The sequence below is a fragment of the Pongo abelii genome, chromosome 12 (genome assembly GCF_028885655.2).
Source record: "Pongo abelii isolate AG06213 chromosome 12, NHGRI_mPonAbe1-v2.0_pri, whole genome shotgun sequence".
In the NCBI taxonomy this organism is placed as follows: domain Eukaryota; kingdom Metazoa; phylum Chordata; class Mammalia; order Primates; family Hominidae; genus Pongo; species Pongo abelii.
Window position 1 is genome coordinate 50,286,794 of NC_071997.2, and position 17,446 is coordinate 50,304,239.

Consider the following 17,446-nt stretch of genomic DNA (forward strand, 5'->3'; position numbering starts at 1 on the left):
ATTTGAATATAACTTCATGAGTGGCTTCAGGAAAAACTGAGGAGCAGAACCATCTACTGAATTGGGATAGGTAATGTCATTGTTTAAAGATACTAAATTTTGGGGGTGCCTTGTTTTGCTTCAATGAATAGCTAAAACACTAATAAAGATTCAAACATAGATATAACACACATTTCATCCTCTATTTTCATTTAATTGGCTGGTTTTCTCTCATATGTGAGTAGGAAGGTAAGCAGAAAGTAAGGTTTTCAGTCTCTTTTGACCTCACTGTACTGCCCTTTACTACCTGAAGCACAAGACTGTAACTTAGGAAGATTGATGCACCTTCTTCAAGGACTGCAGTAGAGACAGATGGAGGGCAAATTTGATTTTGTTTTAATACTGTTTTTCTTCAGCCTTTTAAGAAATATCACACCAAGAAGTGCAAATAACCATGAAGTTATTTCTGAGAAATTGAGCCAATGTAAAAAGTAAAACAGTATTGGAAAATTATTATGAAATGAGACTGCAAAGAAAATAGCTGAAGGACTCTACTCCTCTTCAAAGTTCCCTCTTATGGTGTAGGGTGGGTAGTAATATTTTCTAGCTTTGTATTTATGATCGACTTTCTCAAACACCTCAAAAACCTTTTAGTGTCTGGTCGACTCTCCTGCACTTTGGATAATCTCCACCTCTGTTACATAAAGGGACCTTACACTCTGAATCTCTTTTCCATCTCCCTCCTTTCTCCGTAAATGTACTCTTGACTCAGTTATCGTCCATAGATGGCACTTTGGGTTTTGGAAGGATTTTCAATTTTATCAGTGACCTCTCAAATTTCAAAGAATCACATTGGGAAACCAGAAGAGGGAAACAGAGAAGACATTTTGAATATGCATCTCAAGAGGTTCTTTGCAATATTTTCCTTGCAGTTAGTTGCAGAGAAGCTTCTTTGTTGTTGAACCTATTAAGCAGACACATGTACCCTTTTCCCAGAGTCACACATTTATTCTGGATCCTTCTACAATCTAAACTTATATCAGTGAGGACCATATTACCTTACTTGACTTGTAATCATTACAACAACTCTGGAATTAGTAAGCACGTGGATTTGCACAGTAGAATCATATAATGTATTTAATATATGACATTTCATATATGTCTTTCTGTACTACCCCAAGTGATGATTTGTATTGACCTTTTTCATATAAGGAATTAATATTATATTTATATCTCCCAGAGGATTTGAGAGGCTGCAGAAGAAGAAGAAAATAAGAAAAAAGAGTGCCCAAACTTGGAGTTACAGAAGGTATTTACTTAAAAAAAAAAGAAATAAAAATAGCCAATTATACAAAAACAGTCAATACTGGAAATAGCAGTGACTCACTTTCTATTTCAATTTCGAGTTACTTGAAGACCTTTTTGTTGTCCAAAGCTCTTGTTAATGTAAAATAAAATAAACCTTGAAAGTTTTTACTTTCCTTTCTGATTATTTTAACCTAATACTTATATTGACTTGGAAATCTGCAAGCTTAAATTACCTAAATAACAAAGATGAAAGTTATAATTACAGTAGTACCTTCTCCTGTATTCCCCCATTCTTAAGACCCTGGAATTGTTAAGGAGACTCATCTGGAAAAGTTACCACTTAAAAAAACTCCTTAGCTAATAGGTATTAGTAAACTTAGTAAACCTTTGGTTTTAGAATAAATTCAGATTTACAGAATAAATGCAAAGGTAATACAAAGAGTTCCTTATATACCCCACACCTAATTTACCAAATTATTAGCATCTTAGTATGGTATGTTTGTCCCAATTAATGAAAGATTATTGATATCTTATTATTAACTCAAATTTGTACTTTATTCAGATTTCCTTAATTTATCCCTAATGTTCCTTTTTCTCTTTCAGGATACAAAGTTAGGCCACTCTAGATGGTGATGGTTTCTCAGACTCTTCTCGTTTTTGATGACCTTGATAGTTTTGAGGAGTACTGGTATTCTGTAGAATAATATTCCGTTGAGATTTATCTAATGCTTTTCTCATGGTTAAACTCTGGTAATAGTTTTTGGGAAGAAGACCCCAGTAGTAAAGTACCATTCTTATATTCTATCAGCAAAACTTACTATCTGCGATGATTCTGTTGATGTTAATCTTGATCACCTGGCTTAAGACAGTAGTTTTCAAGTTTCTATGCCATACATTTACTCTTATTCCCACTTTCCTCTATACTATATCCTTTCAATAAAAATCATTATATAAATTTACAATTAAGGAGTGGGAATTTATGTCCTACCTCTTTGATGGTGACATATCTACGAAAATTACCTGGAGTTTTCTGAGGCAGATTTATCTATTCTCCTTCCGTCTATTATTTATTCAAGCATTTATTTATGTCAATGTCATAAAATTATTTAATACAGTTGCTGCCATGGCATCCATTTTTAGGCTTGACATGAGTTGTTTGAACCTAGTCGTACCCTGTCACCTTTAGCCTAGTTAAAACTTCCCCTCGCCATGTAGTTGTTTGGGGAGATGTAACTCACTTGTGCCTCATTTTATTGACCTCAGGCTCAACACATCCCACAGCTGCTGATCATGATGAAACTTAATGGTCAACACCAGGCATGTAATTAGGCTCCCCCTTTTCACCTGTTTTTTTAAAACTAGCCAATCCACACCCTAAGGGATACCCAAGGCCCCATGGACCTTAATAAAGGCACAGTCCCCCAGGTGCTCACTTGGGCTCTCTCTTGCTCTCTACGGACTGTTTGAGTACCCTGTTGTCTCCGGCCTTCTCTCAGGGGCAACCCTCTGCTCTTGTGGATCTGTGAGTAATAAGTACTTTGGCTATTTCATGTTTTGTTGTGCTGCCTCCTCCGTGTGTCACATAACAGGCACACCCATCCTAAGTTCCTCTCATCCCTAGGAAAGCTCCCTTAAAAAGTGACTATGATGGCTTATGGCCACTCTCAAGAGAGACACCTCCAGACCAAATTAGAACAAAATCACAAGCCATCATAAACTTTTGGATCTTTATTTTATATTTTGGGTTAAGATCCAAAACCACTTTACAGTTTTTGCCCAGATTATTCCAGCTTTGGCCACTGGACCTCTTTTAGTTATCTCCTGAGTCCACTGGCATACTCTCATTGTGTTTTGTTTGGTTTCGTTTTAACACTTCGTTATTTCCTGACACTGTGTGATACTCCAGGCTCATCTTGTATGGTTCTTTTCCAAGTCCTAGAATGAGTTATTTCTCCAAGGAGCCATGCAGGTTTGTTCTATTTAAGGGTCATATTAGAGACCAAATTTATGCACTAGCTGTGCTCATTGCTACTGATGTGTCACGTCTCTGAGCTGACAAAGCAAGGAAAGGTATGTGTGTATATGAACCTTTGTACTTACACATATTTATCTATATGTCCATATGTAATTATTGGCATGTATATTAAGCTAAAATGAGTTCATACTTATGCCTTTTACTTTAATCCACTACTACATGGATCATTCTAGCCTACTTCCTTGCTTATCTGTAACCTCCCACTCCCTGGAGTGTGATCACTGGCTTCTACCAGTTGCCGTTCATTTACTTAATTGCTCGGTTCCAGTATACATATATAGTAGTTTTAGCATGTTACCTCCATGGGAGAAGAAAATAAAAACTTTATTAACTAAAGTGCAGTGTTTGTACAGTTCCATTTGCCTTTTGTCCTGCAGACTCCACTCACTCCTGAAGTTACTTAGGTCAGCACCTTATTATATTTTCCCCTTCAGTGAAGTTGTTGCATACATTTGTAATATATTTAGCTTATTTGGTTGTGTTCTGCATTTCCTTCAGGATCATCTGATCCATAAAGTATGTACATTTTGCAATTTGAATGCATTAAGATTTACTCTTTGTTGTCAATTTCTGTGGGTTTTGACAAATGTTTAATGTCTTGAATCCACCATTATAGTATCATACAGGATAACTTCGTCACCCTGCAAAAAATCTCATGTGCTACACTTATTCAACCTTCACCCTCCAACTCCTGCCAAACTCTTCAATTAACCACTAGTGAGTTTCCCCACTATAATTTTTCCTTTTAAGAAATTTCATGTAACTTGAGCCCTATAGTATGTAGGCTTTTCATACTGGCTTCTTTCACATATGATATTCATTTAGGTTCAGCCATGACTTTGTGGCATGATAGCTCATCTAATTGTATTGCCAAAAATATTTTATAGCATGGATGCCCCACAGCTTGTTTATTCACCTATTGTAGGGCATCTTGGTTGCTTCCATTTTAGGCCATTGTAAGAGAAATTGCTATAATCTGTTATCTGCAGGTTGTTATATGGACACAACCCTCTGATTCAGTTGAGTAAATACCTAGGAGTATGCTAGGGGAATCATATAATAAGACTACCTTTAGCTTTGCAAGCAACTGTCAAACAGTTTTTCAAAGTGGCCGTACCATTTTGCTTTTCCACCAGCAATAAATGAGAGTTCCTCTGGCTCCCGATCCATACCAGCATTTTGTATTGTCAGTGTTTTGGATTTTAGCTGTCCTTATAGGTGTGTAGCACTATCTCATTGTTGCTTACATTTGCAGTTTCCTTATGAAAAATGATACTGAGCATTTTTTTCATATGATTCTTTTCCATCTGTACATCTTCTTTAGCAGATATGTTTTGTAAATGTTTTCTCTGGGTGTTTTTATTTTATTGTCTTTCACAGAGTAGAAGTTTCTAATTTTAATAAGCAACTTACCAATTCTTTCTTTCATGGATTATGCTAGTGGTGTCTTATTTTAAAAACCCATCACGAAATCCAAGATCATATAGATTTTCTCCCATGTTCAAAAAGTCTCATAGTTTTGTATTACATATTCTCTGTATTCTATTTTTGAGCTAATTTTTGTGTAGTATATAAGGTCTGTTTCTAAGTTCATGTTTTTGTCTGGAGAGGTCCAATTTCTCCAGCACCAGTTGACAAGATGATTCTTCCTCATTTGATGTGTCTTTCTCTATCAAAGATCAGTTGACTATGTTTGTGTAAGTCAGTTTCTAAGTCCTCTATTGTTATCTATGCATTTATTTTTTTCACCAATACTATACTGTCTCAACTACTGTGCCTTTATAATAAGTATTAAAATGAGGTATTGTGAGCCATTTAACTTTGTTCCACTTTGGTATTGTGTTTGCCTTTCTATAAAAAATTTTAGAATCAGTTTTTCAATATCAATAAATAGCCTGATAGGATTTTGAGTGGGGTTTCATTGAATCTCTAGATTAAGTTGGGAATAATTGTCAGTTTAGAAATACTGAGTCTCCAATTTGTGAACATCAGTGATCTGTTGTATCTGGATCTGTTTTAAATTGTTTCATCAATTTTTGTAAATAGTATTCATTTTAGAATTTCAAATTTCAATTGTTAATTGCTGGTATATAGGAAACAATTGAGTTTTGTACATTAACCTTGTATCTTGTGACTTTTTAATATTCACTTTTTAGGTTCAGAAATAATTTGTTGTTAACTCTTTGGGATTTTCCAGCTAGATAATTATGTCTATGAACAAGAGCTTATTATCCTTTATTTTGAAATTTGTAGAATTTTACTTGTTTTTCTTGTCTTGTACTAGCTAGAATTTCCAGTATGATATTGACTAGAAAGGGTAAAAGAAGACATTGTTGCCACCTTTCTAATCCTAGGGGAATTGCACCCAACCTTTCACCATTATATATGACGTTAGCTATAGGTTTATGTATATATTCTCTAACAAATGGAAAAAGTTTCTCTCTTCCCGTTTTGCAAAGAGTTTTTACTATGAAAGTCTGCTGGATTTAGTGGGGTTTTTTTTTTTCAGTGTCAGTTGATAGGATCGTTAGGTTTTCTTCATTAGTGTGTTAATGTAGTAGGCTACATTGATTTTTTTTTTTTTTTTTGTAATGTTGAACTAGCTTTACATACTAGAATAAGTTCCATGTGGTTGTAGTGTATAATTCTTTTTCTACATTGTTGGGTTTGATATGACAATATGTGCAGGGTGCAGTGTCAAAGTTTGATAGTTACTGGTTTGTAGTTTTTCTTTCTTTTTAATATCTTTATCTGGTTTTGGTATTAGGGAGATGCTGTCCTCATAGAGAGAGTGGGAAAGAGTTCTTTCTTCTATTTCCTGAAATATATTGTATAAAATTGGTGATAAAATACTTTGTGTTTGGTGGAATTCTATTAGTTTTGCTTCACATATTCTGATGCCATGTTAGGTCCTTGTCCATTTAAAAGTGTTATGTATTCTTGGAAAATTGGTCTCTTTATCATTATGTAATGTGCTATCCTCATTTTTCTGTTCTGAAACCTACTTTGCTTGAAATCAATACAGCTACTCCAACTTTGTTGGTTAATACTAGCACAGTATGGCTTTCTCTACCTCATTACTTTTAATCTATCAGCGCGTTTATATTCAGTGTGTGTTTCTTACGGGCAACATATAGGTAGGTCTTGTTTATTTATTTTATTTTGAGGTGGAGTCTCACTCTGTCACCCAGGCTGGAGTGCAATGCGTGATCTCGGCTCACTGCAACTTCTGCCTCCCGAGTTCAAGTGGTTCTCCTGCCTCAGCCTCAAGATTATGTGTGATTACAGGTTCCTGCCACCATGCCCGGCTAATTTTTGTATTTTTAGTAGAGACGGGGTTTCACCATGTTGGCCAGGCTGGTCTCGAACGCCTGACCTCAAGTTATCTGCCTGCCTCAGCCTCCCACATGGTTGTGTTTATTTTTATATACTCTGACAATCTTCTTAATTTGTGTATATAGAACGTTCACATTTACAGTTATTGTTGGTGTATTTGCATCAATCATCATGTAGCTGCTAACTTGTTGCCAAAGGTCTCTTTTTTTTTTTTTGCTTTCTCTTGTCTTAATTGAAAATTTTAGATGATTATATTTTATTTCTTGTTTATCAATTACACTCTAAAAAATTAGTGATTTCCTCAGTTTACATTCTAACTGATCTAACTCCATTTTCAAATAACACTATTCCATTACATTTGTAATGCTGATATCTTATAATAATTCTTAATTCCTCTCTCTCATTTATTCTAGCAGTATTGTTGGTTTTCTAACTTATCCGTATGTTATAATCATCATTTACATTTATATTTTAAGTGTCTTGTAGGTGAATTGTCTTTTAAACCCTTTTAAAAATAAGAAAAATAAAATATTTTTATCATATATTATCATTTATTCATTTCTGATCTATATTTTTCTTCCATAAAAGACAATCTTTTTGGTTATCAAAAGAAAGTTTTTGTCCTCTCTCTTGACTTTGGAAGGATAATTTTGCTGGATATAAAATACTACTCTTTTTCTTTTTTTGTTCAGAATTCCAAATATTTTATTCCACTTGCTTTTTCTTGCATGAATTATGATGAGAAATTTGCTGTAGCAATAATTATCCTTGTTCCTCTCTAGCTAAAGTGCTCTTCCTTCAGTCTTATTTCATGAGCCTTTTTTTGTCTTTGGTTTACTGGCGTTTAAATATAATATTTAATGGTTTAGTTTGGCATTTCTTCTGCTTGTTGTCCTTTGACATTCCTGGATATGAGACTTGATATATGCATTAATTTTAGAAAGTTTTTTTTACCTCAAATATTTCATCTACTCTCTTCTTTCTCCTTCTGATATTCCAATTATGCATGTGTTACTGGGTTTTTTTGTATATTTTTATATATTTTTTGAGATGGATTCTCGTTTTGTCATGCAGGCTGGAGTGCAGTGGCATGATCTTGGCTCACTGCAACCTCTGCCTCCTGGGTTCAAGCGATTCTCTTGCCTCAGCCTCCCGAGTAGCTGGGATTACAGGTGCCTGCCGCCATGCCCAGCTAATCTTTGTATTTTTAGTAGAGATGGGGTTTAGCCATATTGGCCAGGCTGGTCTCAAACACCTGGCTTCAAGTGATCCACCTGCCTCGGCCTCCCAAAGTGCTAGGATTACAGGTGTGAGCAACTGTGCCTGGATAGCATGTGTTACTTTTGAAATTGTCCCACTGTTTTTGGATGTTCTGGGGTTTTCTATTTAACCTTTTTACCATTTGCATTTTAATCTGGATAATTTCTGTTGAACTATTTTCAGACTCAATGATGCTGTGGAGTTGTGTCTACTGATAAGTCTATCTAAAAGGCATTCTTCATTTCTGTTACATATTCTTTGATTTCTAGCATTTCCTTTGACTCTTTCCTGGATATTTTATCTTTAATTTTATTATCCATTGTCCTTGTGTTATCTGCTTTTTTCCATTACAGCCCTTAAAATATTAATCAGTCATTGTCAATTCCCTGTCTGATTATTTTAACATCTGTGTTATATCTAATCTGGTTCTGATGTTTTCTTTGTCTCTTCAAATGGTGGATTCTTTTTTTTCTTGCCTTGTATTTTTTTTAATAACTAATATGTGTTTTCAGGTCATAGAAACTAAAGTAGATTTCTCTTAAGAAGATTTAAGTTGATCTAAATTTGCTTTGATTAATGCTTTCTGTAGCTATAGTTAACCAAATCCAGATTCCTCTTGTGTATTTGTTTTGGTATTTCCTCTTAACTTTGAGCTCCTATACATTCTCCTCCTTTAAAAAAAAACAGTAGGTTTATTGTAGTTCTTTCAGCTATAATCAACTATTATCACAATGGACCCCTGTTAATGTTGTATAAGATAAAGGGGAGTGAGAACTTTCTAAACTTTTCCAGTGAAATCTGTTTTTGTGTTGGCCTGTGTCTCTGGCCTTTACTTTCATCAGTATTTCTTTTTACACAGCTTTTCCACTCTCCTATCTCCTGGGTGAGACAGGAAGTCTGGGTAGGGCTGAATGGGAGGAATGCCTTTCTTCCCTGGCTCAGTGACATGGCTCTGGTAAAATTATTCCTCTGGAGAGTAGGCCTTTGATAGGAAGAAGAATATAAAATATTGTACAAAGATTACTCTTCTTTCCCCTACCAAGCTGAAGGTGATTAGCATACAAATTTTTAAAAACCTGGCACTTCCATTTGAATACAAACTGAAATTCTTGAAATATAAAATTAAACAATTATTCTTATTATTTTCTTTGATAAAAGAGCTCTCATTGGTCATTTTCTGGAATCCATAGACAAATAATTTAAAAAATAGAAACTTCAGACTCAGAATTTAGGATTCCTTTTAAATCTTGGCTACATCTTCTATCGTCACGTAAAACACAAGACTTTGAGTGTTTAGGATAGGAGATATTACAACATGTTGGCATAAGGATGATAATCCAGCTGAGATGGAAATCTTGATGATATGGTTATGAAATGGGTTGATTGCAGAAGGTGTATTCTTCGAGTCGATACGATTCAGTGTGAAAGTATGGAGGTTTGCCTACAAGAGAAATGGGATAATTTGACTACCATAATGGCCAAGTATAGCATGAATGGTAGATGTAGCTTTGGAAGAGCCTGAAAGTTATATTTGGTTTGTTGCTTTTTCGGTGATGTGAAAAACATACATATTTTTGAAGGGTCAAGAGTTGGGAAGCAGATTTGAAAGTTTAAGAATAGAAATTATTGTTTCTGATATAGGAAAAAATGGCTAGGGAGAATGAGCAGGTTTTCTCGGCAGCAATAAGAACTCACTTGAAACTAATACTTAAAAGCTAAAAATGATGTGTGCTATGGTTGTCTATTTTTCTCCATTTACATTTAGATAAGATGTTTCTGGTATTGCATAGGTGAAAAGTTATCAATCTGGGTTAACTCTGTATACCATGAAAGAATTCAAAGGTAAATGTGTTCGGGGTGAAGGAAAAATACCAGGATGTAGGGATATATGAGGATTCTTCAGGTACTGTGGGGAAGGTCATGAAGCTAATACAGCCATTTGTATGGACATTGCTATTACTTCCAAAGGAGCTGGCAGAGAAAGCCTGTAGAAGAAAACTGAACCACCTTAGTAAAATATCTTGCAAAATGAAAGAAAATGACCTAGTCAGTCAGATGATATAAGAAGGGGAGTAGAGTGGTTTAGCCAGGTGATATCTCAAAAGGAGAGGGAGGGGGCATTAGAATGTGGTGCTGGAGTTTTTTGTTTGTTTGTTTTAGAAGTAGCAGTGGTGTAAATGTTAATGTTTTTTCCTCTATCTGACATTTGTACATCAGGGCAAAAAAGTGTGTATATTTATTGAATATGCAGGAAATGATTGGGTGACTAGAGGAAATTTGTAACTTTAGTAGATTGTCATCAACTGAAGTCACTTTTGAAGACCAGCTTTAAATGTATAACATAGCATGACAGAAATTAAACTGAGAACATATTTTTACTGATTAGGCAAAATGGTCTCATAGAATAAGTAAGAAGTGGGCATATTCCTGGACAGAACAACATCCAGAGGCTTGTTCTGTTAGTCCAATAATAAGATGCAGACAGACTGGGAAAGAAAGTTTATTTCTACAACCAATTACAGGGAGAAGGTCAGAGTAACTCACCAGATGAACTGAAAGTTACAAGTTTGTTTTTGTATATATTCTAAGCCCGATGCCTACGTGTGGGAGTGTACCTACAAACGAGAGTGTTTCATTCAATCTATATCTAATTTTTAACTAGGATCTGGGGTCTGGAAAGCTTTCTCTATAGTCTTGAAAAATTTTTTAATCGTAAGTCGCTCTGGTACAAGGTGTATGTGTAAGAATGCTTTCATTATTCTATCAGACTTGAGGGTCTGAGAAAACCCAGGCAAGGTTCCAATGGGTTTGTTTTCATGTTCCAGACCTCATACTCAGGCAGCAGTTTCTCCTGTTCTTTAATGTTTAACTTATGCCTTCATCAAAATCATAGTAAAGGGTTAGTGGAAACTGATTCTTCTGGTTGCTAAGGGGAACCTGGCTTGCCACAGGTGGGAACGCAAATGGAAACAATCACTTTAGAGAACAATTTTGTGTTAATAAAGAGGTACATTCTCTGAGACCTGTCAATCAAAATTTACAGTCCTGAGAAACCCTGCTACAAGTGAAAGAGAAAGCAGACCCTCTTTCAGATGTTGTTCTGAACCCTTAGGATTACTGAAAAATGAAAAACAACATAAAAGGCAATTATTGGCCTGAATAAACGGTATTATAGTAGTATAATTGAAAGCAGGTAAAGAGAATAATGTACATTTACTTGTGTCACATATAAATCTCTAAAAATTTCATGCTAATGAAGACACCAGTTGCAGGAAAATATATACACAATGATACTAACGTAAGTAAACTATAAAATGTTTCGAGACAATATTCAATCTTAAGATTGTTTATATAGACATTTAGTAAATTTATAATTTCTGAAGGGAAAGATACATAGGAATTTCAAAATGAAGGTTACTTCTGATTTTAAAAGAATGACCATGGGACCAGAACAATGGTTGAAAGTTTTAATTATATCTCTTGGAATACATTTTATTTCCTTGCAGAAAGGAGAGAGGGGAGACGGATGAAATAGAAGTAGGAAAAAGGATGAGCTGAATAAGCAATCTAAAATCTGCCACAAAATGCTGGGTAGGAGGCCTTACCTAGTCTCTTGAGCTACTGAGTTGTTTTGCTTGGAGAAACGAGACCAGGAGAAGTCCTCTTTATCCATGACATCGATTTCTTATTTTTCCTGGATCAACTCCATTTTCTCTGTTTACAAAATACACAAAAAAATCTAGTTGTGCTACTTTTACATATTTTAATTTTGTCTAAATGTCAGAAGTATTGTTTTCTGAAACTATCAAGATCTTTTCATTCCAAATAGTGGTAGCTAAAATAAAAATAGCACACAATTGGGGAATTTAATGTAATAGTTAAGTGATGAAAATTTACTCTGTGCATCCAATGGAGAATGCATGCCAAATTCTGAGATTTATTTTTACTTAAAAACACAAAAACTGAATCAAAAAGCTTTCCTGTAAGCCTATAACCTTACATACTTTTCTGTATAAGACAAGCACAGGATCCTGAGGTTGCAGCTTCTTAATTAACTGCCATGGGAATGTTTACATGTGAAATTAGTCACCAGAGGGAGCCCATATTATTCCTCAAAAGCAATCTCAAAAGACTGAGGACAAATGAAAATATATGTAGAGATTGGGGCAGAGAAGTTCAAGGAGAGTACAGAGTGTTCTTTTACTGTTTCTTGAATTGCAGTTTCCTCCCAATTGCAGGCTTCAGAATGAACTATCTTTGATAGATGCAAAGGCTAATAGCAACAGCATAGAAGGAAACAAAATCCATTTTTTTCCCTTGGTGTCTATTCATCCATTGACCTTCACATTTATTTAACATGAAAATGACTTTTGCACATGCTGATTCAATTTACACAAGAATAAGATGTTTTATTAGGCTCCTGGGTAGGTTAACTGTGATAGTTTCTAAACAATGCGAGTGTCAATAATTTGCCCAATTCTTCTCAAAATGAAATCAATCTTGGCCATATATTTAGTAAGTAAAATTGTCTACACATTTTGGTCTTCTAATCAAGTATGAAAGATAGCAGGGTCTGAAAGCAGAAGAAACTCCTCACTCCAAAACACTTCTCATGGTAAAATTCTATGATTTTAGTATCCCGTGAAATGGGTAAATGGAATCTATAAATGGTTGTCAGTCAATGAATTCAAATTGGACAAACAATGAAGCTCTTTTTAAAGAAAACTCGGGCCAAAACCTCAAGCACGCATTTTGGTACTGTACAATTGAACCATTTTTATGCTTAACTAGACTGAAATGGAACAAAATGCCATATGCGGTATACCCTATGACCTCTACAGGCTTTTCTTACCCAGATTTTAAACTCAAAGAACTGGAGCAAAATCAGATTATTCGTATCTTTTAAACATTATATTTCTGTCACCAAGAATAACTTAAACTGTACTGGAACTTGTATGTCTGGTAAGTCTGCAATAATGACTTGAATTAACTGACCTGCTTTTCCACGTTGCATTCTGTATAAACTGTTTTAAAAAATGTCAGGCAAAAGAAAGTGAGAGCTGGCACTGCTGTGCAAACCCTCAACTTTTGAATCCTAAATGTTAGTTTATTTAACTATTGCTATCTGCTCATTTATTTACTTTACTTTTTTTTTACCATCTGTGATTGGAATAAGACAGTAGCTAAGGAGACTTTATGCATTTAGCCCATTTCTGAATCTATATGTTAAATACATTGTAATGATTATTGGATATGTGCCCTGGATTGAAAGACTTTAACTCCATCCAGATTCTAGTTGTGTGGCCTTGGGGGATGTACTTAATTTCTCCTTTCTTTTTCTTTTCTTATTTTTTTCTTTTTCTTCTTTTTTTTTTTTTTTTTTTTTGAGTCTCACACTGTCACCTAGGCTGGAGTGCAGTGGCACAGTCACTGCTCACTGCAACCTTGACTTCCCATCTCAGCCTCCAAAGTATCTGAGACCCCAGATGTACACTATCATTCCTGGCTAATTTTTTATAGAGATGGAGTCTCCCTATGTTGCCCAGGCTGGTGTTGAACTCCTGGAATCAAGTAATCCTCTCGCCTCAGCCTTCCAAAGTACTGAGATTACAGGTGTGAGCCACCACGCCTGGCCTGTTTTTCTGTTTTTAAACTGGGTTCCTGATAATTCTTACCTCATGGGAAGGTAGGGGGCATTAAATGAGGCATTAACATGTGAAGAATATTGTCAGGAACATGGGAAGTTCTCAATAAATGTTATTTATTATTGCTGCTGCTGATCTTTTGATCATTGCTCTTGGTGGTGGTATATTAGACAAAAAGCCTAATTATGACCATCTCATATTGTTTTTCTCTCCTCAAATTGAACTGACCTTGCTTTATTTTTAACTTCATTTTCTTGGTTTAAACTTCAGACTTGCATGAATAAATGAAATGTTGCTTTTTTCTTTCCAATTAGAATTCTTCCCCTAATGATTTTAAATGTTAGACTTGACCTCCTTTCCAAATATTTGCTTAGGTATAGATTCCAAAGTCATAGCTATCTATCCACTGCTATTAGAATGTGAAATGGGAGAGTATACATGAGGAAGCTTCTGTAACTTCATGCATTTGAAGCTATTTATAGGGAAATGCTGCTGTGGGAATTATATGGGCACGATTAGAAGTAAAGACCTTGATCTCAGTTTGAGGAACATTGGTTTATCGACTGGTGGTAGAGAAGATGGGAACAGTGCTGGAGGTGGCGGGGAACTAGAACATAACAGGATGATATGATCAAGAGATCATGGAATCTCTGAAAAGTTCACAGCCAGGACGTTTTTACTATGTGGCTGCTAGAAAGTGTTGTAGTTGATTGACCAAACTTGTTCCTAATGCAAATTTAAAACAACTAGAAAAGTTACAATGATGTGTATCTGAATTAAATGTGTAGCAATATAATGAATATATACATATAAATTTTTTTTTCAGAAATGCTATTCAAATAATTCTCCTGCCTTGTAGTTGTACATGACCAGAAATGTCACTTTAAAATATGAAACTCTATGTTCTTCCAATCTTATAAACTATTACTAGTAGTTCATTGACAGCACTATAGATATTTGCTGTCTAATTTTTATGGTATAGCATGTTTAAAAAATGATTGTTGTGAAGAGTGATAATGATAACATGTACAGGCAGTTCTCCCTTCTATGGTAGTGCCAGATCATAAACATGCCCATACAAATTAACCTGTGCAAATTGATCATAGCCAATAGAAAAACTATGATTGTTCCATGACCTTAAAAAAATTTGCCAAAACATCAAAAACTCCATACTGTCAGTTGTAAATACCTAGGGAGATTTTTAAAAATAGTAAAACTAGTTTATTTAGCATACTGTAATTTAAAATAAAAGAAATGAAAAATAAAGTAGTTATTTAAAAAAAAATCAAGAATAGTTTGAAAAATGATTGCCTTCCTTTTCATTTTATGACATCTGCAATGGAGTGAGTGCCTTTTCTATGCCTTGGTGAATCAGCATGCTTCTTTTTTTTATTTTCAATTTTTTTATGCTTGAATAATTTCCCAGGGATTTTTTTAATACTTCAAGTTCTGGGGTATGTGTGCACAACGTGCAGGTTTGTTAAGTAGGTCACTGGTCATTAGAGAAATGCAAATCAAAACCATCTCATCTCCAATGAGATACCGACACCATCTCACGCCAGTTAGAATGGCGATCATTTAAAAGTCAGGAAACAATAGATGCTGGAGAGGATGTGGAGAAATAGGAACACTTTTACACTGTTGGTGGGAGTGTAAATTAGTTCAACCATTGTGGAAGACATTGTGGCGCTTTCTCAAGGTTCTAGAACTAGAAATACCGTTTGACCCAGCATGCTTCTTACGTTAGGATCAGCTTCTAACATTTTATTGTTTGTGCTTCCAATGTTATGATATATTTTCAAGACTTTTAAAAACGTGAAGTTGTTTTTGTTTTGTTGTTGTTTGCTAGTGTCATTTCTTCTGGGACATCTTCATTCTTTGTTGCATCCACTTCATTTATGCTGAAAAAGAAGCCTTCAGTAAGTTCTTCTAGCTACATATCTAAAGCAGCAATGTCAATGTTTCCACAGTTAGCTATTGCTTCTATAACTGCATTTGTTTGATTAAAATTTCAGTCACTATATTATCACCCTTATCTTTCCTGCATTTTCATTTTTCTTGGCCTATTTTGATTTTTGTAAGATGGCATATGAATCTATAACTAGGAAACAAGGAGACAACACAACTGTGTGATTTGCTCTCTGTATGCAAACTGAGTAACAGATGTACAGGGCTCAAACCCAACAGACTTTGAAAGAAGTGATTGGTCTTTGATTATAATTCTTAACTGTTTTTTAGGTATTTGTGGACTGAAGAGCTATCAGAAAACTTTGCACTTTTTGCAGTTGTTTGCAGTGAATATACCTTGATAACTAAGGTTTGAATTGTGAAGGTAGGGAACTGGTTTTATCTAACTAAACTGTGCTAATTAAAACTTCGCAAAATTTAAACAATTAGTGCTTCTTGGACTTAATTTTGTTAGCCATTTACTTGCTATACCTATTGGCCCAGGCAGAATCTCAATATGCAGATTTCAATGGTCATAAAATATAAATCGCCTATCTCTAGGATAAATGGATAATATTACCTGCCCTCTCGGATGTCACAACATTTGGAGAGAGATATGAAAAATATAATATAAACCATAGATATTAAACAATATACTAAGTGGTAATTGCTACAACTGAGGAGTAGATGTTTAAACAAAACAGAAATGAAGTGTCCAGAATGTAGTCAACATTCAACACATTTTGTCTATTTTGTAATGAGAAAAATTACTTATGAGTAAATTCTAAGATTCAAAATCAATTGATTTGTTTTCTTTCACCAATTCAGGATAATTATGCTCCAGCTTTGTGAGGAAATAATTTCTCATTTGCATTAAATCTGGTTTACTACTGACTAGTCAAGTTATTTAAGACAGCCTTTGAAGCTGTCTCTCATTACGGTGTACTTGAGCTATCTCATTTTAATTTATCTGCTTTTGAATAGATGCAGATAAAGGATCTCAACACTTCTGAGACCCTTTAAGTGCAAGCAAATCATTGCTGGCAGAGTTAAATTTTTTCTTTTAGGGAAAAAAATTAGTGCATCTCCCTTCAGCTTTTCATTGAAAGACAGTAAGTTTCTTCCTAGTTTTTACCACTGCTGCCTGGAGAGAACTGTTTCTTAGCTTCTCCTTCTGTTTTGAGGTATGAAGTGTGCAAGGCCTGGCAGTATTTACTGGGTCTCCATGCAGTGTAGGCTCCCAATCCTCCATTCTCGTGTGCATTCTGTTTGGCCTGATCATGTGTGCATTTGTCACAGTGCTTGTAATAAAAAAATTAATTTCTTCCTTAGTATATTCTGTGGATGCTTCTCCCTCTGCCATGTGTTAAAGATTTGCCTGGTGTGATCAGCACAGAAATTAAGTAAAATGCCTTCATCTCCCAGAAGGACTGTATTTAATATCTCACATTTAATTTCAGATAGTATCTGAAGCATTTTAAGAGACACTCTTAGCTAATATAAAGAAATGATTTGAAAGTAGTTCCAACATGCTAAAGTTGACTACAGTAACGTAACGATAGTACCAAAAGAAGTGTTATAAGCCGGGCGTGGGGGCTCACGCCTGTAATCCCAGCACTTTGGGAGGCTAAGGCAGGTGGATCACGAGGTCAGGAGATCGAGACCATCCTGGCTAACATGGTGAAACCCCGTCTCTACTAAAAATACAAAAATTAGCCGGGCGTAGTGGTGGGTGCCTGTAGTCCCAGCTACTCAGGAGGCTAAGGCAGGAGAATGGCGTGAACCAGGGAGGCAGAACTTGCAGTGAGCTGAGATTGCGCCGCTGCACTCCAGTCTGGGGGACAAAGCGAGACTCCGTCTCCAAAAAAAAAGGTGTTACATTTTATATACTCAGACTTTTTTAGAATTTAATATTCCATTTAATCCAGATTGTCTT

General features: G+C 35.2%; 1 long non-coding RNA gene across 1 annotated transcript in view; it reads right to left on the reverse strand.

The window, feature by feature from the left end:
* Window positions 1-9,133: 9,133 nt before the first annotated feature.
* Window positions 9,134-17,446, reverse strand: part of LOC129057661 (uncharacterized) — a 28,989-nt gene continuing 20,676 nt past the window's right edge. The window contains exons 3-4 of the long non-coding RNA XR_010136213.1: window positions 11,524-11,632; window positions 9,134-9,359 (exon numbers count right to left, since the gene is read on the reverse strand). This is a non-coding gene — a long non-coding RNA (uncharacterized LOC129057661). The remainder of the gene's footprint in view (window positions 9,360-11,523; window positions 11,633-17,446) is intronic.